Below are 22,500 nucleotides of genomic sequence, written 5' to 3' on the forward strand. Positions count from 1 at the left end.
ATATATATATATATATATATATATATATATATATGTACGAGTTTCCATACTGTTTCACCTCTGCGAATCTCACTGGCCTGTCAAGGCAAACGGAAGGTTAATATAGAGGACACTTGCTCATTGTATTGCATCGCAAGATCGAACCCAGGCCGCTTTCGTATAAAGTGAATCCTATAACCACAAAGCAGCGACTGCACCAGGTCATACTTTTATCTCTCCAGCGTTCCACTGCTGTCAGGAAAGAGAAAGAGAAAGTCAACATGAAAGTTAATGAAGAATATTACTCATAATTCTTCTGTTTTTTTTTTGTTCTTTCTTATTCTTTGAAAATCTTTGTCTTCTGGATCTAGGACGTTCCAGATATTGGCTCTTCGAATCTTATTATTTTCTCCATTGTTCGTCTCAGGAATGTTAATATTTAGAAACTTGTTTTGTAGTCAAACGTAGATTGATTTTCTTATTCTTTGACGCAGTTTTCTTATTTCATTTCTAACATAAAGTGCATTTCTCTTCAGTGGTTTAAAATATATTGGTAACTGTTGATGCCTGAGGCATGATCGTGTTATTTAATATCTTTTTTTTACTTGAGAATCTTACTCCAAGACATGATTTTTCACATTTATCTTAATGAGTCAATTTATCCTTCCATTACATTTCCTATTAAAGCCCAGCTTTAAATGTGTTGCTTTAATCTTAATTGAAATCCGATTCTTGACAACCCAGTTTGATGAGAAGTGTCTACTCGAATTCTCTATTTGTTTTATTGAAATATAAAACGCCTATTTTGTGTGGAGCTACAGCAAATAAACAGATGGCAAAAAAACATTGATATAATTTCATTTAACTTTAAGTTATTACGTGTAAAGATCGTAATACAAAAATTTGATGAATACATTCAAATAAAACTAAAAGATTAATGAATGCGTTAGAACAACATTGCCAATACAAATTATTAATATGGTTAATTCAAGGCAGGTGAGAAGATACCGGCATTTAAAAGCAAAACGATATAATTTAAAGAAGTTAATTTATTGTCGACGTATCTTGAGGTCAGGCGTCAAGATATACGACCTTGCTTTCTTTCGTATTTCATACACCGTTGGAGTGAAGGCAGTGGATTGGTAGATCCTGACTACTATCACTAAAACAATATTTTATTAACAGTCATTATTAGAATTAAGGCGACGAGCAGGCAAAGTCGCTAATACACCGGACAAAATGCTTAGCGGCATATTGTCTGTCTTTACGTTCTGAGTTCAAATTCCGCCGAGGTAAATTTTGCTTTCATCCTTTCGAAGTCGATCAAAATAGGTACTAGTTGAACGCTGGAGTTGATGTAATGGACTTATCCCCTCCCTCCAAAATTGCGTGTCTGAGGAGTACTCAGCCACGTGCAGGTTAATTTCGTAAGCAGGCTGTTGGATCAGCTGTAACCCACGTCATTGCAAAAGGCAGTATGTTGAGGTGGTTTACCACAGATTTGTTTTAATCACAATCCATCAGCTTCGCCAATTCTTCGATTGTTTGACTTGGAATTCGTGAAGAAGTTGATTCAATCGCTCTTCCTCGAACTCAGTTGGCTGACCGGTGTGTAATCCGTCCTTGAGGTCAAAATTCCCATTCTTGAAGTGCGACAACCAACGGCGGGCAGTACTTTGAAGCACTACTTCTTCGCCATACACAACAAAACCTCACGAGCAGTTTTGGTGGGATAAATCCTCAATTAAATGCTAAAAGCAAGTGGTGTCGAAAATGCTCAGTTTTGTCCACTTGATATTGCAATTTAATGATCTGAAAATACACAGAAATCAATAAAATTAAAAAATCAAAACACACTATCTTGTAGAAAAAAAATTTTTGCCAATGCATTTTATTTCTGCAAGGATTTCATTTTTAAATTTAGAAAAAAAAAAACGCTCGTCCTAATACATATTTCCAGGATATGGATTGTCGCCGCTGACAAAACACCAACTCTTGACCCGTCGACAAACAGAATGGTATTGAAATAATTCCGCATGATGCAATGCTTCTAGTAATTTGACGAAAACTATAAAGCAGGTTGCTTGCCTAACAGTTTTCGTCAAATTTCAGAAAAGTGCTCATTTCGTTAATTTAGCCATCAGCGCTCCTATCCAGTTGATTGCAATATTATAACCATTGAAACTTAGGTAGTTGGTCTTTGCAGATGTTTCCTTGGATTAATCCAACCTGCTCACTATGTATGTGAAGCGGCATTGCTATGTTAAGATTTTTCAGTGTTGTTTCGTACGCTTTAAAATAGCATTTCTTATGTAAATAAATTGCTGTAATTTTAATGTAACACTTACATATATTACCGTCAATTGACCAGACTTCTTCACTATGTGTGAGAAGCATTGCAGCGCTGTCTATTTTTTTGGGTTCTTTAGAACATGTTAAAAATATCCTTTCTATGAATATAAATTAACAGCTGTTATTTTAATGTAAATTATATTAAAACATCGATTGAAAGCGCCAATTTTAGATCGAAAAGATTAACTGTCATTAACATAGCATTTGCAATAAAATGTGTGTGTGTGTGTGTGTGTGTGTGTGCGGACGTGTATGATTGCGTCTGTGTGGTTGTGCAGATGTGCACGTGCAACTGTGTGTAATCAAAGAAATATTCATGTGCATATTTTGTCTTTACTTTCTTTTAATTTTTTTTTTTTTTGTGTCGCACTTCGACAGTTCAATGGCTGGCACTAGTAAACCATTACAGCAGTAAAACAGACACTTGGATTTTAATAAATATTATTTGATCGAAGTAAAAGCGACATATATTTCTGACAACGACAGACCAATCCTGAGGACTTGTTTATTTAGAAATTATGCGTAAATCTGTTCAGTTTGTCTAGTAAGAATTAAATAAAGTTGAGATGCATCTACCACATATAGATCTTTCAAGCGAACAGAAATTACACAAGACGTTACAACTGTCATCTTAAGACTTATTTTGAAAATTTAGTGTTCAAATAAGGTCGTGATTAAGGCCATCATCCTTCTTCGAAAACAAAAATCTGTTTACTTTCTTTAAATATAGAAGCTGATTATTATGAATTAGAGGAGCTTGTTGTTTGAACCAAATATAGAAGTATTTGGTTATCTTTGCATGTGAAAATTTGGAGGATTGGCAATTCAATCAAACAATTGATTTCGCTATTATGTAGAACTACACTCTGTTGAAAGGAGAAAAACAGTAGGGTAATAATAAGTTATAATGGACAGGAGATTAACATCTGTTGGTATAAACCCTTGTAGATTTTTCTAAAGGTTTGTTGAAAATTACTGTGTGCGGTTTTGTGATCAAGAAGTTTTCTTTCCCATAACATAGTTGCAGTTCAGTCCCACTTCGCGGCACCTGAAGAAAGCAATGTTAAATTCATTTATTCCGATTCTACAAGCTTTGAAATAAATTTCTGTAATAGGAGACTGAGTAAAAACAATGTCGCAACGCCGCTTGTGTCTGGGAATCCTATTCTTGGCTAGTATTTGTAATTCGTTTCCCAGTTTGACCCAACCGTCTGGCTAATCTGAGACCTTAGCAAAACCCATTCTGTCGTCGCTATAATCATTATTTTGACTGCGAATATAACCTGCGAGCTTGTATTAGACTTTCGCTAATTCTTTTATGTATTCACAATCAGATATAGACAGCCTGCAGCAGTGGCTTACTCTCCTAGAAATAGTTATCAAATATTCCTTAAAGAAAGAAGGACATATTGAATAATGTGGTTCTTCAATACTACACAAAACCTAAAATAAGACAAAATTTTCATAGCCGAAATGCAAACTCTTACACATATTTTAAATCATAAATAAGTCGATTAGAATGAATTTTTATATTGCTAGGCAATATTAAGCGTCTCAAACCTGGACAGAGTTAGTTGGGAGTTGAATTTGAATCACTACCCAGTGAAATGAAAAACATTGAGTTACTTCCCCTTGCATTTGTATTAATCTCTTTTGCACTTTTTCTTTTCTTTTGATCATTGCACTGTAGCAATTCTGGAGCACCATACTCAGGTTCAGAGCTTCTCAGATCTATTCTAAGACTTATTTGAAATTTGGTATTTATGTAGCTTGTAGGCGAGCTAACAGCAGTTGTACATCAGTGTGAGAAAATCACAAATACGCACTCATATATATATATATATATATATATAGATATATAGAGCAGAGTATTGTAGTTCGCTTGAAGCATTGTGTATTGTTTGTAAAGAATAAAAAGTTTAGAATGGTACAACAATGCACTATAAAACAAAAAAATGGGTTATATACCTGTTGTAATTTGGTTATCTATAGTCCGATGATGTTTCGGAATTACAATTCCTTCTTCAGATCTTCTTAGCTGGAGTCTCTGCTATAGCTGGAGTCTCTGCTATAGCTGGAAGCTTCCGAAAAAAGAAAAGCCGTTGGAAAACTGATTATAGCAGAAACTCCAGCTAAGAAGATCTGAAGAAGGAATTGTAATTCCGAAATATCATCGGACTATAGATAACCAAATTGCAACAGGTATATAACCCATTTTTTGTTTTATAGTGCATTGTTGTACCATTCTAAACTTTTTATTCTTTACATATATATATATATATATATATATATATATATATATAGAGAGAGAGAGAGAGAGAGAGAGAGAGAGAGAGAGAGGGGGGAGAGAGAGAAGAGGGAGAGAGATGGAGAGAGAAACAGACAGACTGATAAAGAGACGGATGATAGATAGATAGATAGATAGATAGATAGATAGATAGATAGATAGATAGATATAATGCGATTTTTACCCCCATGTGTTTTTTTGTATCCCCGTGAAGTAAAGGTCCTAACCACACAATCTCAACAACGCATATGTTATAATATTTCTTTTCTTTGGAGCAATCTTGAAATATATTTTACCTTTTACTGAATTTATTTTTGTTGTGACTATTTTGGAAATGAAAAATAAATTTTTTTTTAAATCACTTCGTGAGCAAACGCAGAGATAATCGATAATTGCACGTTTAAACAAAGACGTTTGGAAAAAAGCAATCCATTAATAACAATTTTATGTGAGTTACTTTAAGTAAAATTGTAGTTAAATTTAATAACGATGACAAACTGATGAATTATTTTTTGACACCTGCGTTTGAAATCTTCACTTAACCCTTTAGAAAATAACACGAAAGTAATTCATTAAAATTGGTGCCCCACGATCAAAATGTCGGTTAATTCAGGCCGTTCAGGTAAAAAAAAAACTGCTAAATTATATCCACTAATTATATGACACATTTTCATTTTGAAATTAGGTACAAATATTGATATCGAGTAACATCGTCGAGTATAGTAACCCCTATAAGGTAATTATATTTAATTGAGCCGGATCGTTATGTTCTGAGATTAAAATTGAGCGAGATGAACGTTTCTTCTTATTCATCCAATGTCGATAAATTAAAATATCAGTAAATTTCTGGGGATTATGGTATCGACTTTGCCTCTGTCCTTAAAACTGCTGTAATTGTATCTAAGTTAGAAACCGATATATATAATCACGCCGATGTGACTATATTGTCACTGAGCTTGCTAAAAATAGAAACTAAATGACTCCCAATCACAACTTACTGCCCTAAACAAAATGAGACAATGGAGTACATCATGACCGGGAAAAATAAACGGGGTCACCACATTTGTATCTGATTGATCAAGAAATATCAGACCTAACAACTGACTGCAATTGCCGGCCTTCTACCTAAACTAGAGATAACAATTTAATGATGTATCAACCTTGTTAATGACTCGAAGAGGAAGACTGTCTCCGCAGATTTTGAAAATCTGCAGTCAGAACATTGGATATCGTAAAACATTTAGCGTAACAGTTTCTCAAATAATTTTATATTTTAGAGAACATCTTTGAATCTTAAAGTACCATATTTTTCTTTATGGAACCTAACATTACTAGAACGTTGCGAAACCAGAAACGGGACTCTATTTGATCGATTTTCAACGCCAAAGTATCGCACATCATAAGATTGCTTCCTAACAAAGATACAAAGCTACAGATTTTTGCTAGGAAAACTATTCTATATTTGATTAGTGGTATATTTTAACAAGCCTATAAGGGTGAAACGAAGTAAATTAAACCGTCGGGATTTGAATGTATTCAGATCGGAAAGCCACAACACTGAAAGGCATTTTTCCCATCGTTTTAACAAGTCTACCAATCTATTCTCTCCTTATACCAAAACAATATAGATTTGCGCTAAATTATTGCAGTAAAGTTTCTTCAAAGTAGAATCAGCTGCTACACAAGCTAAGGTCAAGTTACCTTTCATGAAGCTACCGCGTCTATCGTCCTCCAACTCTTCCACTGACACTCACAAATATCCAAATATCACTCAATCGCTCACTGTCTTATTTACTTATGCTCTGATATGAAATCGTCCTTCACTCCGTCTCTCTTTCTCGTTCATTCTTCCTCTAACCTTACACTGTCCTTCGTCCCTCGTTCTCATTACCATACACGTGCACAAACACATACAGCCATTCACTTCTCATACATATACGTACATGATGCATTAAACAGAAAGTTTTGACGACAGGTAATCGCCGATATCCACGCACAACTATCCTTTACATTTTAAATCCAACACGCTCTTCAGCATCGCCACCATGTTTGGATTTATCTGCATGAGTATATACGCGTGTGCATATACATACATACACGCATACATACAAACGTACATTCACACATATATACAAAAGTACATACATGCATACATGCATACGTACATACATACTTACATGCGTACATACATGCATACATACAGAGAGACATATATACAAATATATATGACAGAAAGTGACAGAGCGAGGGAGAGGGACAGAACCGTTCCATATACAATGTCATCAGTATTTACATGTATATTCTGTCTCCCCCTTTCTCTCCTCTTTCACTTTGTCTCTCATATATATATAAACATACATTCATATACACATAAACATATATAAATCACACACACACACGCACACTCACACGCACACATATATGCATGCATGTATCTTTTGAAGCCTTTCAGCAGTGAAATTATAATCTTTTCATAAACATCCAAATGCTGTCTAAACTAAACACTTTAATAAACAATACACACACACACACACACACACACACACACACACACACACACACACCTACACACACATACACACGGGCGCGCTCATAGGCATGTATATGCCTGCATGTCTAGTGAAATATGTATATAATTATGTCTATGTGGGTGGACCTGTAGGAGTGTGGAGGCTGTATCTATGCAGGTATGAAATATATAATAATCGAAATCATTTTATCGAACAAACGTTTGTTATTAGTAGAAAAAGAGGAAACGAATTTTAAAATATTTCCTAAGAAATAAAGATGGTATGTAATATTATTTTCTCGGTGATTTTAAACGAATGTTTGCAAACATTATTTTAACTACCAATATATTTATCACTATTATGCTTACTTTTTAAAAATAAATATTATGTAAACAGTTAAGAAACACCATGAATTAATATCCTACATGAATTAATAAAACGAATAAGCATTGTATCTCATGATAACAGTAGAAATTACATAACAAATATAACAAGAACATCAATGCCGAAAACGACAATAATAATAGCGCTACACTAGCATAACATTTAAATATAGTATTTCTAAGCAAACGTTTGCATTTACTTTGTAACTATGTATTTACATTTCACTTAAATATATCATATGAAACTAAACATTCTATTAATAAAGTGAACAGTGTAAATAGTAACTCTTGCTCATAATGTTTCACTGTTGCTATGAATATTACACACCTTCATTAATTCCTGTTCTAAGATTTCTGTCTATTTTAATATTCTAACATCGTTGATTTGCATCTAAAAAAATATTGGCCATTTATAAAACTCTCAATTTAGATTCAATTTGATGTAATAGCTACTATTAAACATCAGATCAAACCAAACCAGTTTTAAATTGTTTATGAACAAACAACTAGTTCTTTACTCTTCTATGATGTGATGTTATCTGTCTTCGTTTTCAGAAATATTGGATAACAGCATTGCAAATGGAAAATAATAAAAGTGAGCTTTCAGTAACGTTGGTGATGTTTGTCGTGGAACGAATAATTGAATGTCAAAGTAAACAGTATTTCAAACTTCGATTTGAATCTGTGAATGATTTTCACTAAAATGTCTGCATACTTCTTTTGTTATTCTAAGATCTTCTGTAAGTGAGTAAAATTATGATTCCCTGAGAAGCTGTAATAAAACTGAAACATGTCAGATAGATTATCACATTTACAAAAGATCAGGACCTGGAGGCAGGTATTTATCTTTTAAATTAATATGAAACTCGGATTTTAGTCCTTGATCCTGTTGCCATGAATTGTTATTGAAGCTAAATTTGATTAAACAGTTCTTGTTCACACCTAATGTGAATAGTTCTTGTACGATAACACGTACTTCATTATACGTTCTCCGCGTAGAAGGTACACCAAAAAAAAATTTCTCGTATCAATATTTGTTTCTCATGTTTATTAGGTGGTGAATTGGTAGAGTCCTTAAAGCGACGGATGAAATGACTCGTGAGAGTTGTTTGGAATCCCTTTGCTCTGAGTTAGAATACAACTGAGGTCATCTTTTCATATCTTCCTTTCGGGGACGAGAGGAATTCCCAAAGGTAGGTCGATGGATTGGCTGAAGGCTTCGACGATCGACGGTGGAGCAACGTGTGTTACAGTATTTGATTCAGGTCTTTGCAATTTAAAAACAACGCCTGTGATGGCACGGGTGCCAAGATGTACTGCCAAAGACGATGGTCTTTCCCTTGGTTAAACCGCAGGGTCAAGGAAAGGGGAGACGTGCATGAATCCGAAACTGTCAGATTTTCTGAAAAATGTTGCCTAGCTTTGCTCATATATGTGCCGATGTATGGCCGGTCTTGACCGACGAAGGCCTTTCAGCGTATAAACATGAAGTTTTGTTTGTGAAAAATCAATACACGTATCTATGAAATATCTGAACTGTACCAATTTTATTCTCCAATCAGAAGGATGATCTAATAAATACTACTTCAAATGTTAAGTTAGGAAGGAAACGACTAAACCTGATAGGCGAGCATGATTTAGCAGCATTTTGCAGCGTCAGCGACTAGATTTGAACACGCAAGATTTGATACACAAGTTACCGTTTTCTCCTTTCACTCATTTTCGTTATAGTATTTCCTCTCCAACAACACCAGTGCACTGAATCTGGCAGTGATAGAAAACGTAATTTGTACACAAACTCGAGAACTCACATTGGAGAGGAGGTACTATTTGATTAAATCGAACCCAGTACTTGTCGAAGCAAATCAAGGTCAAGATATGGTTCAAATTCTTGACAAGAAATTTCACCTAGCGTTTCTAATAAATTACTATGCTAATGCTCACTTTCATTTCGCATCTCTCTTGTGCTGCAAAGGCTTGATGTCTGCACAAGAAATCAATATACTTTAATCCAGTAAAATGTTATTTTCGATTGAAATAGTATGTGGATCGCTCTGTGTTATATTTCTTTTACATCTTTCCAAATAGTTACATTGTTAGACGTTAGCAACAATTCATGTTAAACAACTCTGGTCTGACAAAATTATTTTACACTCAAACCAAAACTGAAACATTTTACGTAATTGTTTCTAAGAAACGACTACGTAAACTAATGATGTCCATCTTTGTAACCTGGCTAACCTTGAGAAGATTTCATTGGATTAAACTTAATGCCGAAATATTAAATAATCCTAAGTTCATTATTCTGACTCTCTCTCTCTCTCTCTCTCTCTCTCTCTCTCTCTCTCTCTCTCTCTCTCGCTCTCTCACCCCCTTCCTTTCCTGCAGTACTGAAATGAAGATTTTGCTGTTTTTGTTATCAGTGTGCTTTATTTTCTTTTTAAATTCTGTAAAGTACGAAATATTGTTTTAAGATATATTATGTGATGAAAGGCAGTTTGCGAGAAAGTTTATTAACTAAGGAATGATTGACGTTCTTTATTAATAAATGTCCTTTATATATTTATATGTAATTAAGCATATTTTGACTGTTTCGTTTACTACGCCTCCAGAGTATGTATGCGCAAGTTTGAACATGTAATTGTTTGTACTTTCACTTTCAAAGATAATTAAATTCACAAACATAATTAAATACGCACACACACACACACACACACACACACACACACACACACACACACACATATATATATATATATATATATTTGCCACACACGTTTCCGTCTACTAACTCCCTTTTACTCTGCTTCCTCCGCAGTTGAATCAAAACCGCACCGAAATGCTCACAGGGTGAGTTTCTTTAGCATCCAGCCAATCGTAACTATTAGATATCACATTAATATATTTCGTCAGTATTCACTCAGTGGCTTAAGAGAATCTTTAGAAAATGCATTGTGTATTTATTCTGAATCTTCGCATTCTTTGTTCAAATCCCACCGAGGTCAACTTTGCCATTCATCCCTCAGCGAGTCAATGCGATTAAGTTATGAGTTAACCGGTGGAGTTCATTGAGTCGACTTTTATTCTTCCCGAGCAGAATTGTTCCCGTGTTAGAAATAATTATGTTATCGTATTGTTGTTTTCTATTGAATATACTTTGCTATTTCAACTAAAAATTATGGCCGCGCATGAAGTAAATATCATGTAACAATACAGAAATTATATTATGTATTCGATTCTTTATTCTGTATATTTTCAAGTGTAGTTAATCGTTTTGGTAAATTTAATCAGGATTATTTTCCCAGACTTGCACAAGTATACGAACTGATACAAAATGTGTTCGACATAGCTTGTCTAAATTGCAAACAACTTAACCGGCATTAAAGGGATAACTATAGTTTATTCTATTAGAGAGTTAGCATCTACTAAAAGAGATCCTTTAATGGTTTCAGTAAGTAATTAATGTGGCGACACGAGAGGTTTAAAGTCGGTCACATCGCATCCAGTACGTATGTAAATCTGCTTCATGTTAATCGAATATCGAAGTACACTTGGACATAACGGGACACAATGCTGATGTATACAAGTAAACACACACAAACACATGCACACACATGCGCTTACATGTACACATGTGTATATGATGGACTTATGCTCTGTTAATATCTACCAAATTATACTTATAGGAGCACTAGCCATCTTGGGACCGCATTAGCATTAGATTGCTTTTCTCTTCAAAGCAAGGACACTTCGATCTCTAACGATCTACAAAGCTCAGTCGAAACAATTCTTTTCTACTCTAGGTAGGGGGAGGGCGCCACTCGATTAGATCGACCCCGGTACACAACTGGTACTTAATTTATCGACCCTAAACAAGGAAAGGCAAAGTCGACCTGGGCAGGATTTGAACTCAGAACGTAAAGACAGACGAAATACCGCTAAACATTTAGGCCCGGCATGCTAACGTTTCTTATTTCTTTATTGCCCAGAACGAGCTAAACATAGAGGGGACAAGCAGGGATAGACAGAGCGATTAAGTCGATTACAGCGACCCCAGTGCGTAACTGGAACTTAATTTATCGACCCCGAAAGGATAAAAGGCAAAGCCGACCACGGCGGAATTTGAACTCGGAAAGTAAAGACAGACGAAATACCACTAAGCATTTCGCCCGGCGTGCTAACGTTTCTGCGAACTCGCCGCCTTGCTCAGGCAAAACAATTAATGAAGCAAAGCTCACAAGGTTGCAAATAAACAAACATCAACCAAGGCAAAGGAGAAACACTCGACTAATTAGCATAAAGTCAACAGATTTCAAACGCTCGACCATCGACGTATTGTCTTTTCTATTCTTTGCCTTTTTAAGGTCTTCTACACGACCTCTGCACATCGAAGAGCTTGTCTCTTGCAACCGCCATTCAGATACCACCGGTTCACTATTTTCGCTTCCTAACTTCACCCATATCGTGTTCATTCCATAGTCTCCACAGCAACCAATACACCTCGTTCTTCACCAGAACGCAGGATCACTGTAATTTACCCACACACGTACATCTGAAAATCTTAACGGAATCACTCTTACAGGTGTCGAAAATCTGAAAAAGCCATGGGTACGGCATCATTTTTCAGTTCTCAAAAATAGAAACAAACGTTACTATGCCCGCAAGTGGAACCGGGTTCCACGTTGGTGGCAAAGCAAACATATTTTCCTACAAATCTTTGTGTCTGCTAATGCATTCTTAGCAGAGTTAAAAGCAAATTATGACCTTGCTTTGATATACAGGTTTCATAATCTCGAAAATCCTCAGCAGACAATGTTGTGTGATAATTAATCAACTGATAAACATATAATAAATTCCACGAATTTACTCCTAAGCCAAAGATAGAATTAAACTATGGATGAGTTGATAAATCTCGTAAGAGATTATTATAGTTGTTGGTAATGTTACAAGCTGAAGTCACTGAGCGAAAGACGCGAAGTGATTTATGAGAGATAAATATGACAGAACTATGAACTGAAATGTTTAAGTACTTAATTATATTACCCTGATACCTAAACTCCCCGACTTTCTAGATTCAAACCCACAATGCACCTGTTACCTTGTTCCAGTTGATTTATTTCCGTCTTTAAATGAGATACATCAGTTTTGAAACGTCGATATCACAGGATGAATTCTTACAGAACAGTTTATTTAATTCTTAGTCGAACGAAACTTTTAAAAATGAAAACATAAACATAGAATATTCTGGTGAGAAGAATGTATTTTAATGTTTATAATTTCCGAAATGGATTTACAATCCGATCTGTAACGCTTAAAAAGTTATACAACGAAATGTCTTAATATTTAGCAACGAATTTTTGTCTTCGGCACATTTCTTTTCAGCTACTGACGTCAAAGTGTTTAATATTCTACATGGAATATACATTTGATACATTTTGCATATAGTAATAAAAAGTCTTTCCGTAAGCAAATACTCATAAGGTAATACAGAAAATGGGAAGAAACTAACATGCTTACATGAAAATACATGGAAAATAAAGCAAAAAGATAAAAGCCAAAAAATAAAACCAAGTTTTTAGATATAGGCTAATCTGCGCTTAAAATTATATTGAAGAATTACATTAGGCAGTTGAAATCCAGTTCTTTTGTAATGTCACACACACACACGTGTGTATGTGTGTGCGTTGTGTGTGTCTGTGTACGTGTGTTTGTATGCGAGTGCGAGTGTGCGTGTGTGAGTGCGTATGTATATATTTGTATACGGCTTTCTGTTATCGACAATTGTGGTGGATTTGAATATAGGAATTACCAAATAGTTTATAGTGCCACGTATTAGTAAAACTACTAGGGATTACAATAAGCATTACGCAATTCAAATAAAAGAAAACAGAAGCATTCTGATATAGTTACTGTGAGAATATAATCAACGAATATGCAATACATATTCCGTCGTTATATTCTACGAGAAGTATTAAATTTTACAAAACATATAACAAGACAGATGCAAATTTTACAGCGTGTTTAGTTCTGTAGAGAAAAACACAGATTTATATGTGTGAGGACGTGTGTGTAAATATATATACGAGTGAGCAGACAAACGAAAGGGTACTCAATACGTTTATTGGAAGTTAACCGCTATGGATCAAAACAGTTTGATTCAAATCCTTCTTTCTCTTAGTTTCAAGCGTGATACTAATCTTCGGCCATAGCAATTTGGATGAAGAAAGTCAAATATTTACTACCGGAACGTTAGCCTGTGATTGGTCACAATGTTTCACGTGGTGTCACAGTTTGATGTTGCTATTTCAGCGACATAAATATAAATATATATATCTTTAATCTCCTTTCTGTCAACACTTCAAATGTAAAGCTCTTCCCTGAAAACGGAGGCTTACATTATCCGAAGTTGGAATCAATTTACAATCATTATTTTGGCCCACCAAGCCCACAAAAACAGCTGTTGGACTCTTAAAACTCTTATTCAGCCCCTTTAATTCCTGATATTATTTCCATTCGGTGTAAGTCGGACCTTTTTATATGTGAAAATATGTACATTTTTTTGTATCAAATGTATTTAATATTTTTGGTATATCGACTTGCGTAGATTGCTTATCTTTACATCTACTCCTATATATATACGTGTGTGTGTGTTTGTATTATAGGCGAGAATGTGAATTTCGATCGAAGTATTGCTGTGAGAACAGCAGGAAAAGATTGAGTATTTACTCTTGTTAAACAGAAAAAAAGAATTGTTAGTAAAGTATGGGAATCGAACCCTATACTCCTCAGCTACAGTGTTCTATCATTAAGCTATACAGGCCCTAACATCAATTATTATCAATTTTAATGCTAAATAATAGCTTTTCTTTTAATGCTAAATGATAGCAGGAAGATATTACAAAGAGATTTTGGAGCCGCCGAATGTGCTGGTATTTTACAGAAAAGAAAGTCAGTTTCGAATGCAGTACAACTGTAAGAACAGCAGATATTATAACCGAAGTGTGTATTTTAGTTTTATAGTTAGCTTTTCTGTTAAATATAAACTTTAGTTTTGAAATGTCACTTTTTTTCTTAAATTAATTCAATAAATTAATTAAATTTACTAGATATATGAGACAGTGGCACTCGTCTGTTATGTTTATTCTGCAGCATCTTCATCGACAGACAAAAACGAATCGACAGGGCGCTGCCTGTTCTATATACAACTTCATGTTGATGGCAATTGTAGCGCACTGTAATGCTGATGAAAGTTAATGAGCTAGAAACGACGTCATCCAATCGATATTGCTTTTACTTACCATTTCGTGGTTGTGCTATAAACATGACATATATTCACACTTTGTAGTCTCACCTTTGTAGCATATTTAATTAATGGATACATAAACGTTGACAGTTTGTAGAAGCTTAGCTTCGAGGTGAGAAATATATTAAGAGTGTTTGGAATAACTGTGTATTTGTTGGAAGTGAGTGTATCGAAGATACAAGCAATTGATTTGGGTATTGAAAAAAGATTGTTTCTTCACCAGCGGCATTAATATGGAACTAATGTAAAGGCCTAAGAACAGTAACATTTTCGGGTCTGTTTCATGTATCTGTTTAGGACGCAGGACAAGCAAGTTAAAGGGCCCCGTCGAGCGGCACACACCTGGACACGTAACTGGCCAAGAAGAATTATGATACTTGAAATGTTTAAGGACGTTGGATTCAGTGATTCGTGAATTGAGATATTTGTATTGCATCGAGCAAGATTCATTTTATTGTTACTCCCACTTTCATTTATGCAGTTAAGAAGAAGTGTTGTTACATTGCAAACTTGTAGCCGACGACGCTGTGTTTCACCAATTATCGTCAGGTCACCATAAACTAACTGTATGTACGTATGTATATATATATATATATATATATATATATATATATATATATATATATATATATATATATATATGTATTATATACATCAGTTTGTTGTTTACAGACACGTCTTCGTATTTTTTTTGTTTTGTAAATTCTCGCTATATACATATATATGTTTGTGTGTATATATATATATATGTATGTATATATATATATATATATATATATATATATATATATATATATATATATATATATATAAATATATATATATATATATATATATATATATATATATATATATATATATATATGTATATATATACATACATACTACATACACATATGTATATATATATATATATATGTATATATATATATGTTTATATAAATATATATATATATATATATATATATATATATATATATATATATATATATATATTATTGAGTGCTGTCATAAATTATATGTTCTCACCTTACAAAAATTGACCTTCTGCTTAGTTCTAAGTAATTAATATTGTAGAATAAATTTCTATAAATATAACCTCAGTCTTTTCAGCAAGGAATCTTTATTTTCTTTTTATTTTTTAGTTTTAAAAAATGTATTCTTTTTATACTGTTGCACAATAGCAGAACCAATATATCATGGTGCTTTTCAAATATGACATTAATGTGCATCTTCTCTCTCCCTTTCACCTTTTCCCGATTACATAATTATCGCTTTATCTTTTTCTGCTTGCCTATAACCTTGTAACTGTATCCACCACCACTTCCTCATCCCCGTTGTCCTCTTCTTTCTCCTCCTCCTCCTCCTCCTCCTGCCTTGTATGGGAGATATGACATGATTTATTAGATGGGTTTGATTAGTTACTTTAACTTCATGATTAATTTTTCTACTTCTTAGAAAATTAATTAATTTTTCTCAGTGTGAAAATTATATTCAACTTCATCTTTATCTTTCACTTGCGCCTACGTTCACACACATATGCAATACAGATACATATACTCACGCTGTTACACACACTCACGCCCATGTACACACACACGCATACACACACACACACACATATATAAGCATACGCATATATGCTTACATTTACACATACATTCATACATAGACATACTTTGTCTTATATTACATATTCATATGTGTGTACATTTGTATATGTGTGTATATGTGTGTATATACATGTGTATGTATATAGAATATACTAATCTATATATGTACATACATGTACATACATATGTATATACATATATATATGTATATATATATACATACATATATATTTACATAGATACGCACACTAACTCATATATATATATATATGTATATATATATATATATATATATACATATATATATATATATATATATATATATATATATATATATATATATATATATATATATATATATATATATATATACATACATATATATATACATACATATATATATATGTATATATATATATATATATATATATATATATATATATATATATATATATATATATATATATATATGCATATATTCACATACTTGCGTACATACGCAGATGATGCAGTACATTACTGTTATTTGTAAGATATGAACATATTGATTGGGAATCTATAAGATATTTTGTAATGTCTATTGATTAAGGTAGTGACTTGTATTATTAACAATAATACAGTTAATTATATTTACAGGATCATTATTGTTAGTTAACAATTAGCTGGGGAAAAAAACTACTTAAACCAAAAGAAAAGGTAATTATAGAAGTGTTATTAATAACACTCGTGTAACTTTGATATGTGTTGCAACAATTTCTGAGATTTGGAAATGATGTAAAAACTGAAAGGGTTTATCAAGTTAATGAAGCCTAATGGTTTGTTACATATGCATGAGTGCAGTGAAATGTTATTACATGGAAGAGGAAAAATAAAAATTGTTATGGTATTCCATACATTTACGCAACATTTTTAGAAACGCGAATTAGATTTGAAATTTCGAGTGGAGTGGAAATCTAAAAAAGTAACAAATTGTTTTAATAATATCCTCAAGAGCGATTGTCTATGATATTTTGAAAGTTTATTTTCACTAAACGTTTGTATTATTTTTATAGTTATGCAATTGTATATATAGACGCAGCAATGGCTGTGTGGTAAGCAGCTTGTTTTCCAACCACATGATTCCGGGTTCAGTACCACTGCGTGACACCTTGGGCAAGTGTCTTTTTATATAGCCTCGGGCTAACCAAAGAAAGCCTTGTGAGTGGATTTGATAGACGGAAACTGAAACAAGCACATCGTATATATATATATATATATATATATATATATATATATATATATGTGTGTGTGTGTGTGTGTGTGTGTGTGTGTGTGTGTGTGTGTGTTTGTGTTTCTGTATTTGTCTCCCACCACCGCTTGACAACCGATACTGGTGTGTTTACGTCCCCGTAACTTAGCGGTTCGGCGAAAGGAGCTTCACCAGCATGGACACAGTCAAATGACTGAAACAAACAAAAGATTAAAAGAATATGTGTGTGTGCATATGCATAAATCTATCAATCTTATTATATATCTCTCTCTCACTGTGTGTGTATATATATATATATATATATATATATATATATATATATATATATATATATTAATGGTAAGATAACAAAAGAAAGAGAGATACCTCGATATTATGTAAATAGAGGAATGTATCTGTAATATACTATGTGACAATTATTCGGTTGCCATAATAAAACTCCGAGTTACGGATGTCGGGGCGGAGACCTCCACCGGCATCTCTTCAGTTATCGAGGCAAACAAAATATGCTATGAAAAATGACCGTTAAACAAAGGGGGTTTTCAGACCGTTTAAGCAGCCCTTCAGGAATTGAACCGCCTTACGATACTCCTTGGGAGTTCATGCTATGAAATTTATTGTCATTGCTCCGATTTAATCGCCAATGCCATATATTTAATTTAAAATTCAGTACAAATAGGGGAGGTTTGGGGGGCCCCGATTAAGTGGCCCTTAAAAAAATAGACCCTCTTAGGACATTGCTTGGGATTAAGGGAGTTGCTGGTTTCAGTTTCGTTGTCCTTGCACCAATGGTCTGGGAGGGGTTAACGAACGTAAAAACGTAACGGACAGAGAAATACCACTCCAAATTATATTAATATATATAAATATAGATATAAATATAAATATATATACATGTGTGTGTGAGTGTCTGTGCGTATGTATGTATGTATGCGTGTGAGGGTGTATTTTTGTTTGTATATGTGTGAGGATGTGTGTGTGTGAGGATGTGTGTGTGTGAGGATGTGTGTGTGTGAGGATGTGTGTGTGTGAGGATGTGCGTGTGTGAGGATGTGTGTGTGTGAGGATGTGTGTGTGTGAGTGTGCGCGCGCCTGTATGTGTCTGCTTGTGTACACGCATAATTCAGTAGTGATCAAACTTACCAAATGTAAATACAAGAATCTCAGGATGAATGAGAGTCGTAAGGCACAGAAAATCTATACAAGTATTTGCATTGGAACAAAGACATTTTCTTACAAATATTTTAACAGAAATAGAGGCTTCTTGTTTTGGTGCAGGGCCAACAGTTTTGATGGAATGATGTCAGACACCAGCGCTAGAATTAATTATCTCTGATGCTCTAACGATAGTTACCTTACTGCCTTATTTATATAAGTATTAAGAAATTCTTATATTTAGCAATATTTATTTAATGACGATTTTAAAACTAAAAACTTTTATTGGTTTCCATTATCCCAGAGTACACCTACATCGTAAGGTTTCGCAGAATATCCACTAGTTATTGCTTTAATTATAATGAACAAATTTATAACGTAATGAATTACGAGCATACATAAGAAAACTTATGCAAATTTACATTTATGTAAAACGGAAAAAGAGAAAACGTTTGTCTTAGTAAATGTGTGTTGTAAACTGAGAAAACTGCGAAGGAAATCAAATCAATAAAAACCGAGATATTTTAATCAGATAACGCCTTACAAAATTATGGACTTATATTATTTTTTATGATAAAGCAATACTGTAATTAGACTATAAAAGCATTTCTATACTGGCTATCTATCAACAGTCTTGTCGGTTTACATTTTGGCTGAGATCTACTGAAAATCCAGCAGAGAGGTTAGTTGTTAAAACTGTAAAAAAATATCTCTGTTAGATTACTATAAAGATTATATAATGATTCGTCTTCACAAACTATACGGTGTACAATGGCTTATGGCGGGTCCATGAACTGAAATCTGTGGTAAGTCACAAATTTTCTTCAGTTCAAGATATTTCATTTCTGAAATAACTAGCTTCCTCAACTGTGGTTTGTGCGTCAACTTTATATATATATATGGTCTAATATTTCAATATCAGAGAAAGTGCTTACTCTCTCTCTCAGGACAACAAAGTTGCAAAGTTTCGTGACAATGCTTCTCTTTGGAAAACTCTGATTACATTTTGTAAAGTGGCAAATTCTCTGATGCTAAAGAATAATGTTGTCTTTCCTTCCGAGGGCCAAGTTGAAAATTCTTAATTTATTTATTATTTTTGAAAGAAAAATATAAGCATGTATCAGTTTTTATTTTCCAGACAATAACAATAGTAATAACAGTAACAACAAAAACAACAACAACAACACTAATAATAATAATAATTACATCGAAAAATACCTTAAGAATGAGAACCCAAGACACCTAATGAAGGCTGGAGGGTATATCAGCTGAAACGTTGTGTTAACAACAAACAAGATGTGGACAAATATCCGTTAAATGTAAATAATGTAAATAATATACGATCCTGTGTAGTGCGGTATGTAGTGTTGATGTTTATGGTATTTGTCGCTAAAATCTGTATTATTTGGATCTAACACTGTACATACTACAACTACATTCCTCTCAGCAAATTCTAGGACATAAAATTAACTTCGTTGTATCGGTTTCTTTTATGAACATTTTCAAGTGTCAGTATCTGCTGGTCATTTAATGATGAATTTTAACACATTAATCGAAGAATAATGAAGAGGAAGATGAGAGGAAGTAGAAGAAAATTAACAAGGAGAAGTAGAGAGGAAACGGAAAATTGCAAAAGAATAGTGGGTAAAAAAATCCGAAGAAAGGAGAAGAAACGCAGCAATAAATCTCTTGCTTCTGTATATCTTTTCCTGCATCGCATTCTTCATTTTGAATTTCTTCCTTGTTTGCCACGTATCACATTCTGCTTTTTTTCTTCATCAAATTCAACTAGTTTGCATTCCCCATAATATCTTCACACCGATTTAATAATCATAAAAGTGTCTATTTTTGTTCTTCCAATCAATAATCTGTTAATATATTTCGTCTTTTTTTCATTTCGCAAACATACACTGTCATAACACGTCTGTAGTGTAATCACTAGCCCACACCCACAAGATGAACCAACACAGATGAAAAAAAAACTTGAAATAGAAAACATTTTAGTTTGACTAATTCATATGACAAAATTTACGGAGTCACTCATTTTCTTTGCAAAAATAAATTTTGCCCGACTTAAATATATTGAGTAATTTCAAAATTAATATTCGACTACTTTTAAGTAAAACAATACATAAAAACAAATAAATCTCATCGAAATCAACTTTGCCTTTCATCTTTTCGGGATCGATGAAACATTACAAGTCCAAGATGGTAGATTGTGAAAAATGCAAGAATGATGTCTGGCAGTTTTTTTCTTCTGTTCTTTTCGTCTTGAATTCAAATTCTAACTCAGCTAATTCAAGTGACTTATTACGTCTCTAAGTTTAGTAATGCCGCCCGTTGACTTACGTAATTTTAGCGGAGTTCCCATGATTACGAACGTTTGTGTTAGGCCTCCGGGTTTTGAGTTATTTTTCACCTTCACACAAATTTGGCATGCAGTGAGTGGGTTTGTTGCTAGGTGCTGTAAAACAGACATAAGAATTAGTGTTTGTTGCCATGATTTAGTTATTGATACTCTAAAGAATCTTGTCCCTGGGTGTTAGTAGAACATCACTGATGCGAGTGCAGAAGTTTAAGTATTTCAGGGCCACATTCCCTAGTGATGGGGTGACAGGGGGATGAATTGAATGCTAGAGTTGCACTTTCTGGCAAAGTAATGCACCAGTTCGAGAATTCGATCCTCAGAAGGGGAGAGATTATTAGAAAAAGCCAAACGACCTTATCTTCAATTCATTCTCTCGTCACCCATTGTGAGATATGTTGGGTAATCATAATTAACCTCAGACTATTCGCTGTACTGTAATGAAGCTAAATGTGATACATATATTCATACGTACTATATATATCTATGCAATCAAAGCTCCAAACTCGGAATCGATCAACTCTCACTACAATGACAACCCATCCTCCTCCCACTTCCTATCACATTAAACATCTCTCACGTTAAGTTAACTAATATTTCACCACGCTGTGACTCGCGCCCGCCATCCCTCGCAATGCACATCTCATTTTCAGCTTTTGTAATTCGCAACGTACACCTTTTCATCTAATCACTCTTTCTCTAACATTCATCCTAATAACTTTTTCAGTCCCATCGGCTATTTCGTTACTATTCTGTCTAAGCATTTATTGTTTGAAGCTTCAGTTCTCACGACAACTGAATTTATCAATTACCAAAGTTTATTGAATCACCCGATTTCTTCAATTCTTGTAGTGTTTCAAATATGATTAATGATATTTGTCTCCTAATCATAAACTCAAATCGAAGACTTCTGTTTCTCTCCGATCACGAAAACAGCGAAATAGAATAAATTATGTGATCATAACTTTGTACGCTAAATAAGCCTGTAATTATATCTGAGGGTATCTTTAGATTATTGAAATATGAAGAGGAAATCTATGAATATAACAAATATTAACTTGCTTGCAAAGATGAATGGATTAACTGATTGTATTATTCCAACAAAGAGACGCACCACTTTCCGAGTGATATTTGATTTAGTTATATATAACGATAGTTAAACAGTACGTTATAAGCAACGGATTGGAACATTGAAAGGTATAAAGGAATAAAAATTATTGAAACATATTGCGAACAGTAAATGAAAGGACGTAAATGAAAAGTCTAAGCAAATCAGGGGTTTCCGTACAGGTGTGTATCTGCCG

This window comes from Octopus bimaculoides, chromosome 11, assembly GCF_046866305.1.
Source record: "Octopus bimaculoides isolate indiv1 chromosome 11, ASM4686630v1, whole genome shotgun sequence".
Classification (NCBI taxonomy): Eukaryota; Metazoa; Mollusca; class Cephalopoda; order Octopoda; family Octopodidae; genus Octopus; species Octopus bimaculoides.